We start from the raw sequence: 22,923 nt of genomic DNA, 5'->3' as shown, positions 1-22,923 counted from the left end.
CTGCAGGCCTGGGTCCCCCCAACTGTCCTCCCCTGCAGGCCTGGGTTCCCCCCAATGGCCCTCCCCTGCTAGCTATCTTGTGGCAGCCATCTGGTGTTGGAGTGATGGTCAACTTGCATATTACCTCTTTATTATATAGGATTGTTTTTATGGGTATTGAGAGCATATTGGCACCTAACACCTCTGCAGCTAAGCTAGCTGGCAAAGAGAACAAATTTAGGTACAGCTTATAAATTTGATTATATAAGAACACATTTCAGAGGGCTGATTTCTCTATGTAAGAAGCTGCTGCAATATTAACTTTCTTTAATCTCTAAGACCTTTCTATTATCCACTACTACATTTTGTTTATTCATTTATTTTGTTGTTTAGAGTCCACATATAAGTGAAATTGTATGGTATTTTTCTTTCTCTGCCTGACCTATTGTACATGACATAATATGTGATGAGTTTTTTAAGCTCTGCCTTTATTTACACATTTTCTGAGCCCAATTCTTCTGCTCCTGATAATTTCATGAGCTTCCCAATATCCTCCATTGAGTTTATTTTCTGATTACAGGGGCAAGTAGGCCATTTTGTTTTTAAGTTGAATGTCATTTATGTAGACAATCTTTGAAATTGATTAGCCATGGATCTGTTGGTATGGACAGTTCAAACTGTCATATTAGTGAAGTTACAGTGAAAAAAGGCAGGGGAGAATTTTAGGAGTGAGGATGGTATTAATGTGCCACTACACTATTTGCCTTTGAAACAAAAGCAAAAAGATTAGCTCAATATATCTCAATTATTGTGATATAGTACCATCAAAATAGAGATCATGTATGTGTGTCTTTGCATTAGAAATGAATTGCTAGCAACCTTTTACATTAGTAAGAACCAGGATTCATGCTTTGAACTCTATTCTTAACCCATTACTTACTCAGGTTTAAGGTTCATAAGTTTTGACTGCTCTGGCACTGTGCTGAAAAGAAATTCAGAATCACAAGTATTAACAGTGGGCCTTCATGCCTTTTTGTCCCTGCAAAAGTGCCTGGGATATGGATCTCAAATAAATCAGGGAACCTTGAATCAGACAAGAAACTGGATAACTACCAATTTCCCCATCTCTTGGCTGCCAGTTGTCTCCCAATTAGTTTGAGGCTCCACAGAACTTGGACCCTGGAAAAGTTTCAGCTGGCGTCGTTTCAATCTGTAAATCTCTCAAATCTATCATGTCTCGTTCCATAGTTTAGGCCCTCATCACTCATCTAGACAATTACAGCAACTTGAGACAAGATTGGAGGCAGAGACGTAGTTTATAACAGGGAATAGGCCTTCTGTGATTTGGTTCCTGCTTACCTTCCACTCAACTCCTGCCAATCCCAGGGCAGAAAATAGACATTTGCCTGGTCATACCAATTATTTTAAAAACACTGAGCACTTGTACATGCTGTTCCCTAGAATGCCCTCCCCACTTGATAAATGTCTACTGTCTACTCCTTCTTCAATTCTCAACTCAAGCATTTCCCACGATGTAAATCTCCAAGTCAAGTTGACTGTTCACCTTCTCTTGCAGTCCTATTTAACCCCACCTCTACTGTAAAACGTTGGTTTCCTTGTTGACTCTCCCACTGTCCATAGTTCTTTCATATACCCATGGCATAGGCTATTATACTAGAGTATAATACTCAGATTATCCTTATAGCAGCAGCCTTGAAGGAATAGGGACAAAACCCACGAAGGAGTCTGAAGTTCCAGGGGCTCAATTCTCTATTCTATAAATGTTCATCCTGCCAACAAAAATATCCCTGACATTCAAGTACTATACTTAGGAAAAGAGTGACAAGATGAAAATGCATGGCAATCACTGCCCAGGCTTTCAAACATTATTTTCAAGAAATCTATCAATCACATTAATAAAGGAAGAGTCCCTGCTTCCTTGTTAAGGATATGAACTGAAAGGCTGGAGAGCATCATGAAAACTGTATGACCACTTTACAATTTTGAATCTGGCCTTAGATAAATTTCTTGCCCTTGTGTCTCAGTTCCTTGAATTAAAAGGATTGCACTGCACTGCTGGTAATCTTCCTTTTGTTGAAATGTTTTCATTGAGGTAATGTTAATAACATAAATTTCAGATGTATAGCATTATAATTTGATATCTGTAGATTATGTTGCATACTCACCACCAAAAGTCTAATTTCCATCTGTTACCATATATTTGATTTCCTTTACCCATTCTTGCCTTCTCCCTACGCCTCTCTTCTCCTCTGGTAACATTCTGTTGTCTGTAACTATGAGATTTGTTTTTTTGTTAGTTCATTTGTTACTTTTAAAAAATATTCCACATGAGTGAAATCATACAGCTTTTGTCCTTTTCCATTTGACTTATCCCATCCATGTTGTAGCAATGGAAGTATTTCCTATTTTTTATGGCTTAGGAGTATCCCATTGTGTTTGTGTATATATGGATATACACGTGTGTGTGTGTGTGTAGGTCACATCTTCTTTATTCATCTGTCAATGGTCACTTCAGTTGTTTCCCTATCTTGGCTATTGTAAATAATAGCGTGAATATAAGGGACCACATATTGTTTTGAATTAGTGTTTTCTATATTCTTTGGATAAATACCTAGAAGTGGAATTGCTTGTATTTTTATTTCTATTTTTGGTTTTTAGGAATTTCCATACTGTTTTCCCTAGTGGCTGCACCAATTTACAATCCCACCAATAGTGAATGAGGGTTTCCTTTCCTCTGCATCCTCTCCAACACTTATATTTCTTGTCTTTTTTTATAACAATTCTGAGAGGTGTGAAGTGATATTTCATTGCGGTTTTTACTTGCATTTTCCTAGTAATTAGTGATGTTGAACATCTTTTTATATGCCTGTTAGCATCTCTGTGTCTTCCCTGAAAAATGTCTATTCAAATTCTCTACTTGTTTTTTATTGTTGTTGTTGTTGTTTTGCTATTGAGTCATATGAGCTGCTTATATATTTTGGATATTATCTCTTTGTGGGAAGTACATCATTTGCAAATATCTTCTCCCACTTGGTTGTTTGTCTTTTTGTTTTGTTGATGTTTTCCTTTGCTGTGCAGAAGCTTTTTGGTTTGATGTAATCCCACTTGTTTATTTTGGGTTTTGTTTCCCTTGTCTTTGGGATCAAATTCACAAAAATACCTCCAAAGTTGATGTCCAGAAGCTTAGTGCCTATGTTTTCTTTTATGTATTTTACTGTTTCAGGACTGACATTCTTTAATCAATTTTTAATTAATTTTTGTGTATGGTGTAAGATAGTGGTCTAGTTTCATTATTTTACAAATGGCTGTCCAGTTTTTTCAACATAATTTATTGAAGATATTTTCCTTTCTCTATTGTATATTCTTGGCTCTTTAGTTAACCATCTTTGTGAAAAACTGCATTGGGATTTTGACAGAGGTTGCATTGAATCTGTAAATTGTCTTAGGGAATATGGACATTTTAACAACGTTAATTCTTCCAATTCATGAACACAAAGTATCTTTCCATTTTCTGTGTCTTCTTAAATTTCAGCATTTTGTAGTTTTCAGTGTACAGGTCTTTCACCTCCTTTCATTAAGTTTATTACTATGTGCTTTATCCTTTTTGTTGCAAAAAATGGATTACTTTCATCTTTCTGATAGTTTGTTGTTAGTATATAGAAATGCAACAGATCATTGCATATTGATTTTGTTTCCTGCAATTTTACTATATTTGTTTATTTCTCATAGTTTTTTAGTGGAGTCTTTAGGATTTTCTATAATTAAAATCATGTCATCTGCAACTAGTGACAGTTTTACTTCTTTCCTTCCAATTTGGATGCCTTTCTTTGTTTTTGGTTTTTCATTCTGGAATGTGAAGCTCTTTTTAATTATAGTGAAGTTGACATACACCATTGTATTAGTGTCAGGTGTCCAACATAGTGATTTGACATTTACAAAGTGATCACCAAGAGAAGTCTGGTAAGCATCTGTCACCACACACAGTTATTGTGATATTATATACTGGATTCCTTATGCTGTACATTATATCCCTGTGACTTATTTATAAATTTGTACCTCTTAATCCCCTTCACTGTTTTGCCCATGCACCATCGCCCAACCCTCTGGCAACTGTCAGTTTGTATTCTATATGAGTCTGTTTGTTTTGTTTTGTTTGCTCATTTATTTAGTTTTTTAGATTGCACATATAAGTGAAGTGATACAGTCTTTGTCTTTCTCTGACTTATTTTGCTTAGTAAAATACTCTTTAGGTCCATTCATGTTGTTGAAATGGCAAGATTTCATTATTTTTTATGGCTGAGTAATGTTACATTACATTTTATATATACATAATAACTTCTTAATTCATTCATTTATGGATTGACACGTAGGTTACTTCCATATCATGGCTATTGTAAATAATGCTGCAGTGAGTATTTTGCCAAAGATTGAAACTATAAAAAAGAACCAAATTTTGGAGCTAAAACACTCAATGAGATGAAGGATGCATTAGAAACAGAGCAGACCATATGGAAAAGAGAATTAGTGAGGGCAATGATTTTTTTGGATATGAGACCGAAGTACAAGGAACAAAAGCAAAAATCAACAATTCACTTATGAGATATATATCCAAAATATATAAAGAACACATATAACAAAAAATATAAGTAATAAGTTGGCAGAGGTTATGGAGAAAAAGGAACCCTCTTGCATTGCTGGTGGGAATGTAAATTAGTTCAGTTCTAGCTGGTTTGGCTCAGTTAACAGAGTATTGGCCTGCGGACTGAAGGGTCCTGGGTTCAATTCCAGTCAAGGGCACATGCTGAGGTTGTGGGCTCCATCCCCAGTAAGGGGTGTGCAGGAGGCAGTCGATCAATGATTCTCTCTCATCATTTATGTTTCTATCTCTCTCTCTCCCTCTTCCTTCCTCTCTGAAATCAATAAAAACATAAAAAAATAAAATAAATTAGTTTAACCACTATGGAAAACAGTATAGAAGTGTCTCAAAAAATAAACAGTATTTTATCATGTGATCCAGCGATCTCACTTCTGGGTATGTATCCAAAGAAAATTAAATCAGGATATCTGCACTTCCATATTCATTAGCAGCATTATTTACAATAGCCAAGATATGGAAACAACCTAAGTATCTGTCAACAGATGAATGGATAAAGAATATATACACACACAGGGGGATATTGGTCATCTATGAGAAGGAAATCCTGTCAATTGTGACTGTATGGACAAACCTTCAAGACATTATGCTAAATGCGATAAATAAGACTGAAAAGTCAAAGACCGTGTGATATGACTTATCTGTGGAATCTCAAATAGCTGAACTCATAGAAAAGGAGTAGAAGGGTGCTTACGAGGTGCTAGGGGTGGAGGAATTGGGGAGATGTTGTTTAAAGGTACAAACTTGCAACTAAAAGATGAAGTCCTGGAGATCTAATGCACAGCAGAGATTATAGTCAATATTGTATTATAAACTTCAAAGTTGCTAAGAGATTAGATCTTAATCGTCCTCACCACAAAGATACATGTTCACTAATGCTATGGTGGTAATCATACTGCAATGTATAGATGTGTATCAGATCAGCATTGTACACCTTAACCTTATTAAATGATATATGTTAATGACATTCTTTAAACCCAAGCAATTAAAGATGAAATGTGAGAACAGAGGACCTCTTTATAGATTTGGGCATCATTATAACCAATAGTCAGAGAACAGACATGACAAAACAATACATGGAAGTTGGAGAAGCAGAACTGCAGTGGCATTTCAGTGCCCTGCCACGGCAAGTCTACTACACGCAGTCAGGGCCCTGGTTTGGAAAACTCGGGAAGACATTGGGGTAGAGTCCCCTGAGAGCAGCTCTGCAGACCCCCCAGAACCCTCAGAATTTACAGAGATGGCTAGTAAGAATTAGCACTTTCCACTAACAGACTGTGTCACTGAGGCCATCAGGAACGTGTTGCATAGTACACCAGCACCATTGAGAAGTTCCATCTGTTTGCAATAAGTCGTATTGATTTTCATGTCCCTCTTACTAGACAGAATTCCTTGAGCTTGAAACCCCTTAATTTAGGGTAGTAAACTAGTGTTCTGAAAGGAAGGATATTAATAGTACCAGCACTGTTGAAGAAACGTGGTCCAAACCGCAGCCATAGGGGCCTCCAATGAGCAAATTGTGTCCTCCCAGTTGAATTCTCTGCCTTAGAAGCTGCTAGATGTGTTGGTTCTGACGGTCAGGATAGCTCTGAGAAACTGGTGGCCACTTATCATGTTCTATACCTTTCTCTCCAAAGATTTTCCCTTTTACCTTCTTAATGTATTTCTTAAACTTCTGAGCCATGATGATTACTGCCCAGGCTTCATGAACTTTGCTGCCAAATGGTGTTGGTCAAAAGTTGGTAACATTAAGCCCTTTTGAGTTAGTTGAGATCTCCAGGAGGCAAACACCGAGGTGGAGTTTGGAGTATGATGTTTCTTGAGGGCAATGCCTATGAAAGACAAAGAGTGGACAAAGGTTGAGTAGGAGTATTAATTTCCTATTGCTGCTATAATAAATTATCTCAAGCTTAATAGCTTAAGATATAACCTTCATAACTGTAATATAGTGAAATTAAATCCAAAATGGGTTTCTCTGGGCTAAAAATCAAAGTATCAGCAGGCTACATTCCTTCTGGAAGTTCCAGGGGACTATCCCTTTCCTTACTTTATCCAGCTTCTAAGAGGCAGCCCACGTTCCTGGACTTATGGCCACACATCATTCTGACCTCTACTACTGCTCCTTCTTACTGATTCCTCTCGTTCCCTTATAAGAACCCATGTGATTACACTGGATTGACCACATAATCCAGATAACCTCCCATCTCAAGATCCTACATGTAATCACATCTGCAAATCTCTTTTGTTATGTATGGTAATGTTCCTAGGTTCGTGAGCTTAGGATCCGGACATCTTTAGGGGGCATTATTGTTTCTGCCACAGCAGGGAAAGAAGACTTCAGATGGCTACGCATATCTGGCATGTGTCAAAGGGAAGCAGGGAGAGAACTGGGCAGGAATGGGAGAGCCTCCACTGCTATGGAGATCTAAGTTTTAGTCCACCCAATAGGAAGCTGCAGGTGAAAGACTGTTGTTAGCAGGATCACACATTTGGGCGGAAATAGATGTAAGTTCTAACTGCCAAGCTCAGTCATTGGCTGGAGGCTGCCCAGAAAGACCATGCCTTTGCTCAAAAGCTGAGGCGGATCCTGAAGGACCAACATCTGGAGGTTGTCCACCATCATTACTCCCAACAGCTGAATGGGACGTTCTTGAAGGGAGATCTATGCAGAATACTTTCATGGCCATACTTGTCTTTGATGACTATACAAGATGAAGGGTAGATAGGGATATAAAAAGTCAGGAGGACATCCTAGGCTAGATTTGTTACTTCTGGCATTGGACAAGTTACTCACCATCAGAAGCAAAAAAAAAAAAAATGGATTGCTGCTATTCCAGTCACCTACTCTATAAAAATACTGGCACAGAGAACAAGGCTATAGTTGTAAGTTTGCTCATTGCATTATTTTTCATTGCCAAGATGCTGGACAACACTATCTGTCTATCAATAAGGAGAAGATTAAATAAATCGTGGTTCATTTATACTATAGAATATTGGGCATATAATTAAGGAGTGAGCAGATATGGAAGAATGACCATGATATATTGAGTACAAAGGGAAAACGTAAAACATGTACTTTATGATGAAATTTTTATAAAATAATTATGCTTCTATAATCCTTTGTGTTCATTTATATTTGCTCAGCCTTCTGAAGCCTGACCATAGGTGACTTTGACAGTGAACACTTATTAAGTGGGATGGGGAGGTGGGTAGTGAGAAAGGAGGGACTTTGACTTTGAACCTCAAGAGATAAATTTACAAGGCTTTCCCATAGAGAAGATATTGCTCTTCTAATTGTGAATTTTTATTATAAAGAAATAAAAACTTAACTCTAACTTGCCACAAATATTCACATTCTAAAGTATGTTTTCAGCTAGGAGGGTAACATGTTGCATGTTTAACTAATCAACTCCAATTATTGGAGAAATAAAGAAATGTGATTCACCTGGTTGTAATCTTGGCAAAATTCCCTATTTTCTTGTGAGATGGTGACTCAGCAGAATTGTTTATGAATTTTCAAGTGCATTTCTTGAGCAGTCATCACTGTAAACTTCCAAAGATGGCCACAAGATGGCAGAAGAGGATAAATCATAGGTCAGCCAACACTAAAGTCCAGACCATTAAGAGATCAACCAAAGAATTTGTACACATGCATATAAGCATAATCCATGGACACAGACAGTAGGGGGGTAAGGGCATGTGCTGGGGGTGGGAATGGCCAAGAAGAGGTCAATGGGGGAAAAGGAGACTTATGTAATACTTTAAACAATAAATAATTTAAATAAAAAAAAATTTTTTTTTAAGATTGTACAATTCATTCTCTTCCCAGTGGTTGAAACTACTGTTGTTGGGGAAATTTTTTTATAGTCTTGGAAGTTACATCAGATACTAAACAATACGTGTCAGCCAGGATTCAACCAGAGAAATAAAATCAGTAGAAGATATATATATATATCAAGATATTGATTGCGAGGAATTGGGTTGTGCAATTGTGGGGGCTGGTAAGGCAAATCCACAATCTGTAAGGCAGGCTGTTAGGAAGGCGAGGCTTGAACCATTAAGCATGGCTAATTCTATCCTCAGGCAGAATTTCATCTTCAGAGAAGCCTCAGCTCTGCTCTTAAATCCTTTAAACTCAATCAGGCCCTAAAGTTATCTAAAATAATCTCCCTTCCTTAAAACAACTGACTATTGATTTTAATTACGTCAACAAAACACCTTTACAGAAACACCAAGGTTAATGTCGACTGAATAACTGGTGACTGTAGCCTGGTCAAGTTGACACATCAAAAGACAACCACAGCCTTTATGGCTCAGTGGTTGAGCATCGACTTATGAACCAGGAGGTCAGGGTTTGATTCCCAGTCAGAGCATATGCCCAGGTTGTGGGCTCAATCCCCAGTAGGGGGTGTGTAGGAGGCAGTTGATCAATGATTCTTTCTCATCACTTAATGTTTCTATCTATCTCCCTCTACCTTCCTCTCTGAAAGAAATAAACATATATTTTTCTAAAAAGACAACCATAGTAGACTCTGTGTTAATTTGGCAGCCCCTACAACACTTTAAACCATACTTAATCTCAAGTAACATCACCAAATTACAAGATAGGGGGTCTTCTAACAAAGATCAACAATTACAGTTACCCATGAGCAGAAACAGCTCTGGGAAAGTTCTGGAATCCACGTAAGAAATGAGCAATACAACAAAAATCCTCTGAATAACTGCACAAAAAGAGAAGGATGACTCTATCATCCCATCCCCTAAACAGGCATTGCTCGGTGCTAAGGGAAATTCCCCATGTTCACTGCAGCATTATTCAGAATAGCCAAGACATGGAAACAACCCACACGTCCATCAATGAATAGATAAAGAAGATGTGAGATACACACAACGGGATATTATTCACCATGAAAAGGTAAATTCTGTCATTTTCAACAACATGGGTAAAACTTGAGGGCATTGTGCTAAGTGAAATAAGTTAGAGAAAGACAAATGCTGTGTGATCTCATGTGTGGAATCTTAAAAAACCGAACTCATAGAAACAGAAAAGTGGGGTGGTGGTTACCAGGGGCTGAGGGAAGGGAAGATGTTGGTCAAAGGGTAAAACTTCGGAGGGATTGCGGCGCAGTCTAGTAGGAGACGCAGCCTCCTGCTTCACCCTGCGATGAGCTCCCCAGTGGTTCCAGGCGACCTGCAGCTTCCCCGAGTCAGAGGGCCCAGTTCGCCTTTGAGTAGAAACGAGGGAATGATGACATCTGAGGGTCTGGTCCAAAAAGAAACAAAAGTTCTGAAACTTAAGACAAAAATGGCTGATAAAGAAAATGTCCATGAACCTACAAGGAGCAAAAATAATGTAACAATGGGAAAAAATTGTATTCCGTTAAAACCTTCTAATGAATTAACCAATTCAACTATAGCCACTGATATATATAACTTGGAGAATAATAACCAAACTCTGCAGTTGTTACCAATTACAAAAGATCGCCAAGGTCAACGTATGACATTAAGCCAAGTATTTCACATTGAAAACAATAATAAAAAGAAACAAGTGACTACAGAAAAACCAAAGCAAGATGCTAACGTGCTCAAGAAACCTGTGCTTGGATCTTATCATGGCCAAATTGTTCAATCTAAAGTTAATTCATTTAGAAAACCTGTACAAGTCAAAAATGAGCATTCTGCAATAACAAAGAAACTTTCAACTCCTATCTCTAAGGATTTTATTATTCCTGGGGTATTTGTTGTGTCTTCATATGTCTTAGTTCAGGAGTTGGCTAAGTTACCTAAGTATTCATGGCAGTAAACTCTTTTATAATATTCACATAATAGATGTTGCCTTCTGCTTGTCAGAAAGCTAGATCCTATATTGTCTATCTCAACAGATTAAGATTTCCTCTAAGGTAGCTAAATTTTGTCAACTAGTTTACTATGTTCTTTAAAACTGTAAAATGAATGTGGTTTAAAATCACATGCTTGGGCTCATTTATGTTCATATATTCCATTTGTATAACAGTACCTTCCATTGTCTTCTCATGTTCTAGAGAGCAGGATTTTTATTCTTTTTTAAACTGCCTAATATGTAAACAATAAATTAATATATCTACATTAAAAAAGGGTAAAACTTCTACTTATAAGTCTGGAGAATATAATGTATACATGGTGATTATAGTTAATACTAGAGGCCCGCTTGGCCTGGCCTGTGGGATTGGGCTGAAACCAGCTCTCCGGCATCCCCCGAGGGGTCCTGGATTGCGAGAGGGTGCAGGCCAGGCCGAGGGATCCCACCAGTGCATGATCGGGGCCAGGGAGGGATGTGGGAGGCTGGCCAGCTGGAGAGGAACTGCAGGAGGGCTCCAGGGCATGTCTGGCCCGTCTTGCTCAGCCAGACCCCAGCAGCAAGCTAACCTATCAGTAGGAGCGACTGCCCCCTTGTGGTCAGTGCATGTCATAGCAAGTGGTTGAGCAGCCTTAGCATATTATTAGCATATTACACTTTGATTGGTTGAACAGATGACCAGATGACCAGACACTTAGTATATTAGGCTTTTATTATATAGGATAATAGAGGCCCAGTGCATGAATTCATGCACGGGGGGGGGGGTCCAGCTGGCCCACCCCAATGGCGCCCATCGGGCCGGGATGGCAGCAGGGAGGGACTGCAGCAGTTGGCCAGCCGTCCCCGCCCCCAATCGGGGTGTTGGGGGCCGATCGGGGGCCGGGCCAGCACGGGGGAGGCGTGATTGGGGCCCAGAACAGGCTAGTTGGCTGCCACCGTGCACATCATAGCCACTGGTCATTCCAGTCATTCTGGTTGTTCTGCCGTTCTGGTCCCTGGGCTTTTATATAGAGAGAGATATTTAGTCAGCCAATATCAATAGATTCGATCTGATCCAACTCTATATTCTTTCCATTATAATCCCACACCCTTAAGATCCATTTCTACATTCTCCTTAGAATAGGAGTTGCAAAAGCATGCAGTTATGTTTGTGTATAGTATACCTTTTCATGGGTCACCCTTTGTACCTCACCCTTTGGGAGCTCCTGGGTCTTGCGTCAAGTTTCTTTCTATGTTTAGTAAGCAGAAACGTGGCAGGGTTAGATCCTAAGGAGAATCAGCAGTGCCTAGCAAGGTGACTACCTTAAGCAAAGAAGCACCAACCTTCTTAGGCAGGGCTGTGGAAGGGCTTCTTCTACTGACAAAGAAGACTGGCAGAATTTAGGGGTATGATGTCCCTGGTTTGTTAGGATTGGCCCAAATGTCCCCATACCAATGTTTAGAATCCCATTTCTTATCAATACTCTCATACAGGGATGGGAATCCTTTTTTCTGCCAGGGATATTTATAACATCATTCTTGGGCCATACAAAATTATCAACTTAAAAATTAGCCTGCTGTATTTGGTCAAACATTTAACTCATCCCCAATGCCTTGGCAGAGCCAGACCAAACGATTTCTCTGGTCAGATGTTTCCCACCCCTGCTCTAACAGAAGAGACACTATGTAGTAGGGAATTATGTTTGCACTGGGTTTCAACCACTTATAGGTTGTGACTCTGAGCTGGGTTTTCAGGAGTCTTGACCTTGCAGCTACAGCAGACGAAGGCTTCTTTTAGGACATACATGAAAGTGTTCAGGTGGTTTTATACAAAGCTTTGATTGGGAATTTGAATTCCTGAGCTCATTGTTTTCTTTCTCCTTTCTCCAGGGCTGTCAGAAGTATCTAGCCAACCCTCTTATACTTCTTCATTAGACAAAAATGTGCTGCAGTAGCAAATACCTGCTCCTCCAGGACCTCACTCTCCATATGTAGTTGACTTAGGAGTATTCAGAGGCACTAGTTAGCCATGACTGGAGCTGGTGAGGCAAATTCAACATCCATAGGGAAGGCTGTCAGGAAGGGCAAGCAGAAACTTGGGTACAACTGAAACTGCTGTCTGGGGGTAGAATTTCTCCACCAGAGAAGCCCCAGCTCTGCTCCTAAGGCCTTTCAATAAATTGAATTAGACTCATCAGATTGTCCAAAATAATGTTGCTTACTTAAAAATCAACCTATTGTGGATTTAATCATATGTTACCTTTACAACACCTAAATAAGTGTTTTATTGGATAACTTAGGATTGTAGCCTAGCCAGGTGAGCACTTATAAAAATACCATCATTGAAGAATAATCAGAGAAAAGTCAGTTTTTCTAATACCACATAAATGAAATGCACCCATTAGTGATTGGGCAAGTTAGTAATTTGTTGTATGGTGTTGAGCCAAGTTGTAGAGGATAAGAAGTAGGAAGGAAATAGAAAAATAAGTGCCATTTTGGGGTTTCGGTCAGAAAGAAGGAAAGGACAATGGTGGGAGGGGGTGCGGGGGGATGGGATCAAGAGTGGTACTCCCAGATGGGAAAGAGACAGTCCTATTTATGGACTGAGAAAGAGCCACAGGGGGCAGGGTAGAAGCTTGAAGACCTGAAGAGAATGCATAATTGATGAAGTCTACTGTTAGGTAGGAGGTGTTGATTAAGAACACTAGAAAACTTGGCCTTGAACCCAAGATATCCTCTGAGATTAGAGGAAAGAAGAGAAGAAAGGAAACAAACGTAGGTAAGTTTATCCAGGGATGGGATGAGCAGAGAAGACACAAGAACACTGAGCAGGAGACAAGGCAAGAGTTTTGAAGTTGTTGCTGAGGAAGATGAGCAAGGAAATAGACTATAGTCATTCACGGTTTACTGAACTATCGGAACTCTGGAGTACAGAATTGGATGTTGTTACTTTCTTTTATTCTCTGACCTCAATCATACTGTGTCCAATCCTTGTTTTCCTAGATAACCTCATAACTTTTTGTAATAACTTAAAGCAACTTGACTGAATCCAGTCCAGTATAAAACTCGGTATATACCAACAGGTCAGGTTTGAGATGAGGATAGGGAAGGAGGTAGGATATAGGGCCTAGCCTCTGGTGGTGGGATATTAAGTATGTTTACTCTTTTCTTCCCTCCCCTGGTACAAGATCCTCAACTGGAGAGTCAAGAGAAGGAGTTAAGAGATGAAGAACAGAAGTCTTTCTGCTCAGTTGGGCCCATGGTTGCAAACCTGTGCAAGTATTTCTGCTGCCTTTCCTGGGATCCACATTACTGAGTTCATTGGCGTGACTTAAGGTACAGTCACCTGTCACAGGTCATCTGACTCCAGAGATACCTCCCTTTAATTCCCAGCCACATCCTTGCTTCCATATTTTACCCTGTTCTTTCTCTAGAGCCAACCTGCAGGAACCATATGGTTCTCAGGGGCCAGGCTAGTGAATTAAATAGAGCATGATGGGACCACCAGCCCTGCATCACTTAGATCCTTAAGTGTGGCACTTATTTTCGCCATTGGAAGGGTTTACAGCATTTTCTATTTGACCTGTAGGCAAAAGCTATCACAGTGGAGAAGCCCAAGAACTCAATGTGGGGGTTGCTCCAAATGCCAAATGTCAATTCCAGTATATTCAGGGACTAAGGACATGACCCCTGGGCTGATCCAGGGACAAAATGGAACCCTAATACACTGGGCATTGGCCAGGACTATGATGACAAGGAAGCCATGATGACACTGGGTCTCCAATGGCAATGGAGCTTAGCCAAAATAAAAATAAGAATAAGGACTATTTCTCTGATACTTGTCAAACATGCTATGTATTACATCAGCTATTGCATTTTCCTCTACTAATTACACATTCACCAGAAACACCACTTAATAATCGGAGCACTGTCATAGGGCTGTGCTCCGCCCACCACCAATGACAAGGTCCTCATGGCCAGCTGGACAGTGAGTAATCCAGCCTACACTGAAAACCATATTATCACCTGCTTTCTTGGACCACTCCTGACACCAGCCATCTCAGGTGGGGTTGTCTCGACAGATGTTGAGAAAGAATTTGGTGTGCAGGGTATAGGGATGAACGCTTACGGAAGGGCAGGGTAAGTACTAGAATTAGTCAGAGGGAAAAGTCAAACTGCAATGGAGACCTTGTAAACCGATGAACAAAAACAGATAGAGACAGAAGTATCGATCAGATGCTAAAACCTCAGAGGGAAGGTAGGGGAGGGTGGGGGTAAGAGGGAGAGATCAACCAAAGGACTTGTATGCATGCGTATAAGCATAAGCGATGGACGATGGACACAGACAACAGGGGGTGAGGGTGAGGGCAGGACTGGGGGGATGGGGGGACAATGGGAGGATAAGGACACATTTGTAATACCTTAATCAATAAACAGAAAAAAATGGGGGGAGGGGCTAAGTCAATTTAAAAAAGAAAAAAAAGACCTCAGCCAGTTCTGTGACTCAGACGCTGGCGCTGGTGGCCTGGCAGTCTTCACAGGCCCAGCCCAGCCACTCCTGTCCCTGAACCCGCAGGAGGACGCTGTTTCACAAGGTGGTGGCTCAGGCCCGCGAGCGCGCAACTATGAAACAAAAGCAGGAAAAAGAAAAACTTACTCCTGGAGTAATTTATGTGGGCCACCTACCTCCAGCACTTTATGAAACCCAGATCCGAGCATATTTCTCCCAGTTTGGCACTGTTATGAGATTCAGGCTGTCCAGAAGTAAAAGGACTGGACACACTACGAGCTCATTGAAATAGCAGAGGCCATTTCATTTGCTATGCCTTTGTGGAGTTTGAATCTGCAGATGTCGCCAAGATAGTTGGTGAAACAATGAACAACTCCCTTTGTGGTAAAAGACTCGTGAAGTGTCATTTTATGCCACCTGAGAAAGTACACGAAGAACTTTTTAGAGTGGCATCTTCCGTTTAAGAATCCGTCTTATCCAGCAGTGAAACGGTATAATCAGAACCGGACACTTCTTGAAAAGCTGTGGATGGAGGAGCAATTTAAAAAGAAAAAAAATTAGGAAGAAACTAGCTAAGAAGGGAATTATGATTTTCCTTCTTTGTAAGTATTCCTTCAGAAAATATATTTTGTGTTTTTCTTCTTGGAGGTGGCCTTTGTACCTCAGTAGCTGTAACATAATTATGGTTTTCTCTATAAAGTATCTAGCTCAGTGCTTACCACATACTAGGGTTTGACTAAATTTTTGAGGCGCTGCATTCTAAATTTTTCCTAAACCGTGTCAGACCAGATCCAATGATTAGCATTGTATCGAAAAGGAAATTTCAGAAAGGGGCTAGGTTTTCATGATCTGATTTAAATTAATGAAGTTAAACCACTATTTAACCAAAACCATAACGCTTCTAGGTTGCTATCAAAAGTGTCCTTACCAGAATTAAATGAAGTTTTGTATTATACGGTATCAGTAAACATGAAGACTATAAATTGGCCATCCTTTTTATGCCATTCTAGTTAAAATTTTGTTTCTTGTTCTTTTAAATTGGAAATAAAGTGCATATCAGGGGGGAAAAAAAAAACTCAGCCAGTCCCATAGAGAGTTCTGGAGGATATACAACTCAGAGTTGTCCCACCATGGACCCAAATGGCTGGGCCTTTATACTTGCAATACAGTAAATGCTTAGATGTGGAAGGTTATACCTTCGAGTGGCCTGTCTCTGCAGTTAGGGCAAACCTGAAAGAGCAGACAGCTGGAGACTACTGACAGCCCCCAGTAGCTGGGACTAGTCATTCCATAAAGAGGACTCTGAACATCCTATTGAAGATAAAGGAGCCATCCTAATAGGGTCCTATATACGCACGAAAAAAAGATTGCCTAAGGATATCTGGTATTTCCCCCTTATTGGCTGCGGGCTGAGCACTGAGGAAATAGTCAAGGGTTCAGATTTGGGTACGCTACAATAGAGTTAGGTAAGACCAGGGAATCAAAAAGGGGCTTCTTTTCCCCAGGAGGGCCTGGAAGATACACCCTTAACTGAAAAAATAAGAATTATGCTAGCAAGGGGAGCTGTGGAGTCTTTAGTAAACTCAGTGTTGGCTGTCCTTTGTAGGCCACGATTGATGACACTGCTTTAGAACGGGCTGGCTGTCATCAGTGGGTAACAGAGTTCTCAAACAGCAGCAGCAATAGGTCAGCATTTAACTGGCGGAAGCAAGGTGGACATAATTACTGTGCGAGGCAGCAGAGCTGCAATGGCTAACTGGCCCTGACCCACAGAGCAATGGCTAATACAACCACCATGTTTCTAAAGGTGAAATAGATAAGACAATAAGAGTATTACTAGACCTATGTAATCAAAATATATATTCAAAAGCCTTCCCTAGAGGCAAAAGCTATTTCCTGTGAATATATATATATATTAATTTCATGTTTTTATTTTATCTTTTAAGTCCACCAGTATCTGTTAAACCAATTCCTGTGATTAAATTCTGTTCAAATAACTGGTATGGTTTCTGTTTTTTGACTGGGCCCCTCCAAATATGGGATATGATACAATATTGCATTATAGTTTTTAAATGAGTTTCTTTGCCACATGCTCTAATATTCCTGATTATGAAGAAAAAAACAGGGCTTCTATAACACAAGGAGACTATATATCTCCCTTTTGGGGGAAGAAAGGATACTTTTGGGTTCCCATTTCGATAGACAGAAACAAGCTATTGCTGCTGTTGGGAATGTTATGTGTATATAGGTTGTGAGTAGATATTAAAAAACTAAAGGGGGAGATCTGATAGATACTTGGGGGCAGTGGTAGTTGGCATGGCGCCTGCTTCTGGCTTCTGGATCACTGCTCCACTGGTACGGTTTTGAAAATAGTCCAGTACTGCCCTGCCTCCCCCTGAGTTTGAGCTCCTTCAGGCCCTTCTAAATAGTATGTACCAGGTAAAGACCTAATTCCTTGTATTACATTCTTGCTTGAATTACCTGGAGCGTTTGGTGTTTACTGCATTAAATCTTGTCTGAAACTAAACCTAGGGTGATTGATTTACAGAATGGTCAGTAAACTAATACATCCTGGCACAAAAAGGAATATTGAGAAATACCAAGAGAAGGAAGCAGTTAAAGATCTGCAAGATCATGAAGGAGAGCTATCTATAGCAGGGTTAGCAAATTAATACCCGCCTAGACCAAATCCAACCCACTCCCAGTTTAAGTTTTATTGGAATACAGGCACATCCATTTGATTATGTGTTGACTATGGCAGTAGTCACACTACAACAAAGTTGAGTAGTTGAGGCAAAGACTGTACGACCTGCGAAGCCTGAAGTGTGTACCCTCCCCCCCACCACCACCACCAGCCCTTTCAGAATAAGATTGACAACCCTGGGGCAGAGAGTTATGATAGCCCCTGCCTTTTCATCATAGTTCTTATGGCTATGCCCTATTCACACACGAAGTCTATAATTTGAAGTTACTTGACTAAGTTAGTGCCTTGCAACATAAAGAGGCCAAAAGCAAGGGCTTTTGAAACCATGAATCATGAAAGCAAGAGATTACTCTTAGTAGAGAGACAGAAAGCATTGATTACCCGCACAGCTGCACAGGCCTTCCCCACAAAAACAGAGTGAAATCTAGCTTGGATCAGCCATGTCACATCACACTGCCAGACCAATTCCAAAGCTCCCAGGAAGTGCCCCACAATTTAGGGACCCCGTTATTAATTCATGATCCATTTAGACAATAAGCTTCTCTATATCTGCCATCAACATTTAAACATTAAAGTGGGAAAAGACAAAAACGCTTTTACTGCCAATTAGAACTTCTGATCAACACTAGAGAATCAGTGTTCTCACATCTATTCCAATACAAAGCAACGAAACATGGCATTTGAATTTATGTCAAAAAGCTATACAAGGAAACAACTACATTTAGCTACTTTGAAATGCTAAAAACGTGGCTCACAAATTCCATTACTTTTCCAGTCCCCCAGAAGTTCTAAAACCCTTAGTTAGGAACCAGTATCCAAAGTTCAAGGACTTCCGTCATAGACATTCCAACCAGACTTCTGATGCCACCACAAACCTCAAAAGTGGAAGGTAATCCTGACCTGATGGCCTCTTAAATTACTACCACTTAACTTACTTAGGGCCAAGAAACAGCCGTTGAATTCCCCTTTCACAAAGCACAATGCTTTTAAATTCCAAGGTTCATTTTTGTACCTTTCTCATCTCATTTCCATGAGAAGCATTTTCTTTTCTAATGTCTTATCAGTTTCTCAGATATACCACTTTCTCATGTTAGTACCTATCTTACAACGTATTGCCTATTTTATGTTTGACATCATACCTCCTTGAGTTCCCGTCAGGGTTTGGAATTTTACCCGACTTGCAAGCCAATAGGCTAGCCTGTCACTGCTTCATGAATGCTGGCAAGAAACAGAGACTCCGAGGTGAAAGGGCTCCGTTACTCATGGCACAACAAGTAACAGGAGCATGTTGGTGCCAGATCCCCATACCTCCCTAAGTCCCATGGGAAAGATGTGGCAGGGCCTAGGCCAGGGATGGCGAACCTTTTGAGCAGGGGTCCTCAAACTTTTTAAACAGGGGGACAGTTCACTGTCCCTCAGGCCATTGGAGGGCCGAACTATAGTTAAAAAAAAAAAACTATGAACAAATTCCTATGCACACTGCACATATCTTGTTTTGAAGTAAAAACAACAAAATGGGAACAAATACAATATTTGTATTTGCATGTGGCCCGCAGGCCGTAGTTTGAGGAACCCTGCTTTTGAGCTCGGCGTGTCAGCATTTTGAAAAACCCTAACTTAACTCTGGTGCCGTGTCACATATAGAAATTTTTTGATATTTGCAACCATAGTAAAACAAAGACTTATATTTTGATACTTATTTTATATATTTAAATGCCATTTAACAAAGAAAAACCAACCAAAAAAAATGAGTTCGCGTGTCAGAGGTGACATAGGTTCGCCATCACTGGCCTAGATAGATGTTACAGGCAGTGGGTTTGCATGCAACAAAAGGACACTTACCTTGCAGCACCCACCATTTTGTAGCAAGCAGTAAATAAACCTGCCCTTTCACCTAGAGGGAGACATTACGTCATCCTTCAGAGCTACTCAGTGAAAACAACCCTGTGAACTGGCCCAGCTCAAGAACGATCAGAGCCTTGCCCTCTTAGTATACCCGAAGAGTACATGTTCCTACGGGCGTGCCTCTCAGGCTCATCGCATATCGCTTCTCCAACATTGTGTTTCCCGTCAATCTGTCTGGCATATATAATTCAAAGTCTAGGTAGGAAATTCATTCCTAATGCAACAAGCTAGACAGAGATAACTGAAGCATGTCTTGGTTGATACTTTCAACATCAGGGTTTTTGGCATTTTAGTGCTGAGAGGTCTTAGGTAACCAGAGATGCATGTTGATAAGGAAATAATTGGCAGAAATAGAGGGGCAATTCTAGAGCATGCTGGCTAAATTTTGTTTGGAAAACAAAGGAAGCCAGCTGGATCAGTAAGAATGCAGCCTTAGACAGCACAGTTTGCCCCACCCTCTCCCAACACACACACACACACACACACACACACACACATGTCCCTTGCCCCTTCCTCCCATCAACTAGAAGGGAAAGATGAAATACATGTAGCATCAAAAGATCTCCTTTTGCCAAAACCGGTTTGGCTCAGTGGATAGAGCGTCGGCCTGCAGACTGAAGGGTCCCAGGTTCGATTCCGGTCAAGGGCATGTACCTGGGTTGCGGGCACATCCCCAGTGGGAGATGTGCAGGAGGCGGCTGATCGATGTTTCTCTCTCATCGATGTTTCTAACTCTCTATCTCTCTCCCTTCCTCTCTGTGAAAAATCAATAAAATATATTTTTTTAAAAATCTCCTTTTGGAGATAAATAATTTAAAATTCCCTTCCTTCACATTCTCTGCCCTGGGATCTTTATTTAATAGTAAATAATCAATACCAATCACACAGCATTCACTGAAATTTGTCACAACTGAAGACGTAGATTAATTCCTGCAGCCAGTTTTGAGTGTCATTATATATCAAGGAAATTCTTTGGGAAAAAAATAAAATGATTTTCCAAGAAACCTTTCTTTATTTAATTTGTGACTTTAAGGAGCCAACATGAATGGTGCGATCTGAGATCTCCACCGCTGCGGAAGAGCAGAAGAGAAAGCTCCAGGAATACTGAGCAGCCAAGGGAAAACTGAAGTGCCAAAACAGCAAGCCTTATCCAAAAGCCAAGAATTGCCCCAACCCTCCATCTTCTCAATCTAATATTAGACCCCAAAAGGATGTTGCCAACCATGTTGCTTTGCCTGTTAAAGCTACAAGACCTATAAGCATTAAACATCAGCCCAGCCCTGCCATGAAGGGTCCCAGCTGCCAAAGTTCGAGCCACCAAAACTTTTGGGCAAAAGGCTGCCTTCAGGATGTGTTTCTTCTCTCCCAAACTGCCAGCCTTCCAGCAACCATCAGCAACAGCACCAGCTGATCATCCTCTGGAGAGCTGTCAAGGAAAGCTGGGGGGTGACAGGTCAAGGAAATACTGCACAGGCTCTGTGGACATGTCCATGGTGAGGGTGAGTCCTTACACTACTTTCTAAAAGAGGTGAACACAGAACTTGTCCCAAACTGTACTGGACTCTGAGAAGTCACCACATCCTCAATTATGGACCAAAAATGAACCAAAGACTAGTTCTTATAATCCAACCAAGAGCAGTTTGGCCCCTGAACAAGCCTTGGGTAAAAGTTCATTGAATCGTGCTCTTCTGAAAAAGACAGAACTAATAAACAATTTGTTAGAGAAACACAAACCACGATTCCACCAGGGAAGTCACAGCAGCTCCCTGAAGAAGCAGCTCTTGCGAAACTAGGAGGAAAACTCCCAAAGATAGTTCCCCCTCTCTCTGTTCTGAATTGCCGTAGCTTCAGTTTATCTATAAGAGTGATCATTTTCACCCAGCCTGCATGACTCAGGGGTTGAGCGTTGACCTATGAACCAGGAGGTCACGGTTCGATTCCTGGTCAGGGCATATTCCCGGGTTGCGGGCTCAATCCCCAGTAGGGGGCACGTAGGAGGCAGCTGATCAATGATTCTCTCTCATCATTGATGTTTCTATCTCTCCCTTTCCCTTCCTCTCTGAAATCAATAAGAATATTTTTAAAGTGATAATATTCTTAGTCAACGTAAGTTTTATAAATTCCAAAATCAGTTGCTTGTGTTTTTTTTGTTTGGATCATTGACTTAACAAGGGTATATAATTATTTTAATTTATATCATACTATTACAACAGGAAGTTTAAGACTGAGATGATTAAGCAAATGCCCAAACAAGTCCTTAACTTCAGACATGAGATTGAGCTTGGTTTGACAATAAGAACACCCGATTAACTCTGAAGGGCTAGATCTGGACAGATACAGCTAAGATTTACTTGTGTAGAAATATTTGGCCCAGTGGGCTAAACTCTTCTTGTGACAGTGTAGAGATTTTTCTGCAGATGTGGGCTATAGCCAGCAGGCTAGATATTTGTTTTGTCAATGAGATACCCAGGACAATATTACACATTATCAACTATTAAAAAAGTCCACCATGGAAAAGATACTAACCCCCTGATCTCACATTCCACTTTTAGAGAACCCAAAGTGAGACAGGTAGCTCTATATGTAACTGATGGGAAAATATCTCTAAGATATATTAGAAAGAATTGTAAGTTATTTTGAAAGTGTTATGGCATAAAATAATATTTGTACTATCATTTTACTTTGTGGAAAATTAAGCATATGTTTAGAAAGTCTGGAGGTAACAAAAATGCTTTCTTTTTTAGAAAGAGGAATCACAATTTCTAGGGTAAAGGACAGAGAAGAGACCAATTTTTTTTTTCCAGTGAGTGATACATGTAAATAACACAAAATTCAAAAGATATGAAATGTATACAGTAACAATTAGGAGTTCAAGTCAAGCTGGTAAAGAAAAAAATGAAGGAACAGACTGAGGTCTAATATTTCCAATATTCAAAAATTTTACAAACAAAATACTTAAAGGTAAAATGTACAAGACAGGCATAGGTAATTTACAGAAAAATAAGTAGCCATTGCTTACTGAAATTCACAAGTAAGCAAAGAAATACCGTATTTGCCGGCGTATAAGATGATTTTTTGGCACTGAAAAATATGCCTCCAAGTAGGGGGTCGTCTTATACGCCAGGTACACTTCAGATAGACTGCCCATAGTGCTTGCCCCGTGCCATAGTGGCCTCCCGATGCCCGCCCACTTCATTCCACATACTGTTCAGGCATCAGCAGCGCTGCTGGGTGTATGCTCGGCTGTTATGCGATTTTGCTGTTATGCGATTTTACCACACTCGCAAAATCGCACACAGCCGACCATACACCCAGTATGATAGCGCAAAATCGCG

At 40.3% G+C, this 22,923-nt stretch overlaps 1 pseudogene; it reads left to right on the top strand.

The window, feature by feature from the left end:
* The window catches only part of LOC102762129, a 73,218-nt pseudogene extending 57,488 nt beyond the window's left edge, over window positions 1–15,730 (top strand).
* The last annotated feature ends 7,193 nt before the right edge of the window (window positions 15,731–22,923 follow it).

Source organism: Myotis davidii, unplaced genomic scaffold (genome assembly GCF_000327345.1).
Source record: "Myotis davidii unplaced genomic scaffold, ASM32734v1 scaffold794, whole genome shotgun sequence".
NCBI lineage: Eukaryota > Metazoa > Chordata > Mammalia > Chiroptera > Vespertilionidae > Myotis > Myotis davidii.
This window is presented reverse-complemented; position numbering and strand designations above follow the sequence as displayed.